Here is a 2,237-nt window from a genome sequence, read left to right as displayed (position 1 = left end):
ACTACACACTGCTCCAAAGCACAGTATCGTGTCTACCATATCAGACCACACAATACCTCAAAGTACAGTATCATGTCTTCCATATCAGTCTGTACATTCACCCTACTGTTCAGTTCCTGTCCGGCCATACCTTACAAACCCTTAAAGGCAACAGCACACAATACTGTACCCAGCTCCTGCATCTGAATGCACGCTCACAGACACACTCAGCGACACATGTGTTATTCACCGCTAACGCGCTCGGGTACCGGACGCTCCCCAGCTCCCCACGCGACACACACACACACACGCACGCACACACACACACACACGCAGAGTGTATAAAATCAAAGCGGCGCGAGGCGCGGCGCGGCGGGCTCACCTCAGCAGCGGACGCGGCGTTGGCGGCGGGATCGTGTGTCCCCTCCGCCTCTCCCCCCTCCTCCTCCTCCTCCGCCTCCTCCTCCTCCTCCTCCTCCTCTCCTCTCTCCTCCCGCTGCAGAATGCCGGCGCGAAACGGCGCAGGGAACGGCACAGAGGTGGCGTGCTCTTCTCCTCCTCTCCTCCCGCGCCGACATCAACCCTCCCGCGCGACGCGGTGCGGCATCGGCGTCGGCATCGCACGCAGCGTGTGTGTGTGTCGGGGGGGGGGGGGGGGCGGCGGTGTGGTGGGGTGGGGGGTAGGTGGGTTACAGCGGTGAGGAGAGGACCGGCGCTCGTTTGTCTTTGTTTTTTTTTCTTTTCTTACTCCTCCCTTTCACCCGCATTCACAAGAGCCTGGCTTTGTTTACTGCCTTTGTGAGATCTCTCTCTCCCTCTCTCTCTCTTTTTTTCTCTCTCTCTCCCCTTTTCTCTCCCTCTCCCTCCCTCGCTCTCTCTCTCTCTCTCTCTCTCAGACATGGTGTAGGGGAACTCTCTCTCTCCTCTCTCGCTCTCTCTCTCTTTCCCCAGGCCTGAAGAAGAGGTGAAAACCCCTGTGTGAGAGAGGATTCCCAGGCGGGGGGCGGGGGTGTTGGGGGGAGGGGGGGGTAAGTTGGCTGTGGAGAAGGAGGGAGGGCTGAAGTCTCCGCATGAATGACTCTGGTGATATTTTTTTGGTCGTCTGGATGATGATCTTGTGCATCCACTGGTATTCTGTGGATCACATTGTGCAGATGATACTACCGGTGCTGTGACATCTGACATGGGATGTTGTGTGTGTGTGACATATTGTGTAGATCTGTGCAGATGGTAAGGATGTGATGTCGTGCAGATGCATACAGATGTATGGATGTATGGACGTGATGTCATAAAAAAGCCATGTGGCGTAGATGTGACTGTGCTGTGTAGATTTTGGATCTACATATGATGCAACTGTTGGTAATGTTGGTATTGGTTATTATGTAGATGTGATGTAGTGAGGGTGTGGTTTGGAGAAGAACTCATGTAGATGTGATGTTATGTAGATGCAGTTTTGTTTTTTCATTTTTTTTAATCTATTTCTAGAAATTTCAGTTTTTTAAAATCTCAGGGACAATCATATTCATTGTCTGGCCGATCATAGAAACATAAACCTGTGGGCAAACAATAATAAAAAACCCACAGAAATCACAAAAAAAAAATGTCCTAAATACTCATAACGTGTAAAATGACAGAACAGCCACCCAAAAACCTGTTGTAGCGGTACAGTCATTTTGGAGTTCAAAGATAGAACTTTGATAGATATGTATTTAGTGTTAATAAATAAATGCATAAATAATGCATTAATAAATACATTGCATTCGTCACCATTGTAGCCTCTGTGTTTCATATCGTATGTGATACATGATACATATGTGTGTCTGTGTGGGTATTGTAACCATACCAGGGTACACCCTGTTTGCAAAATACATTCTACGAAAAAGCAATACACAATTCACAACTTTTTAAAAAAAAAATCTATAAAATATTGTTGTATTACTTAAATCTAGAAAGCAAGCTGACTGTTTTTAGATTACTCTGAAATTACTTCTCTCCCCAGCGCATCATTTCTCAAGATAAAAGACAATGTAAAATGTGGTCTCCTCCATTAAAAGGAGCACAGAATGAAACTGATTGCTTCTTTTCATGTGTAGCCCCTGTGTTTTCTCCACCATTTATCTGCTGTATTGTACCACAACTATAAACGATGTGGCTCGATACTGCATTATTAATTAGGGAACCACAGCCATTAATCCATTGTCCCGCATGGCTCTGTAAGCAACAGAGAAATGTCGACATCTAGTGGGGAAATGATGCAA

General features: G+C 47.2%; 1 protein-coding gene across 1 annotated transcript in view; it reads right to left on the bottom strand.

Moving 5' to 3' along the window:
- Positions 1–434, bottom strand: part of LOC118772722 (cAMP-specific 3',5'-cyclic phosphodiesterase 4C-like) — a 76,412-nt gene extending 75,978 nt beyond the window's left edge. Inside the window, exon 1 of the mRNA XM_036521289.1 lies at positions 362–434. The gene's annotated coding sequence lies outside the window, so the exon portion shown is untranslated. The remainder of the gene's footprint in view (positions 1–361) is intronic.
- Positions 435–2,237: the final 1,803 nt, after the last annotated feature.

The sequence above is a fragment of the Megalops cyprinoides genome, chromosome 1 (assembly GCF_013368585.1).
Source record: "Megalops cyprinoides isolate fMegCyp1 chromosome 1, fMegCyp1.pri, whole genome shotgun sequence".
NCBI lineage: Eukaryota > Metazoa > Chordata > Actinopteri > Elopiformes > Megalopidae > Megalops > Megalops cyprinoides.
This window is presented reverse-complemented; position numbering and strand designations above follow the sequence as displayed.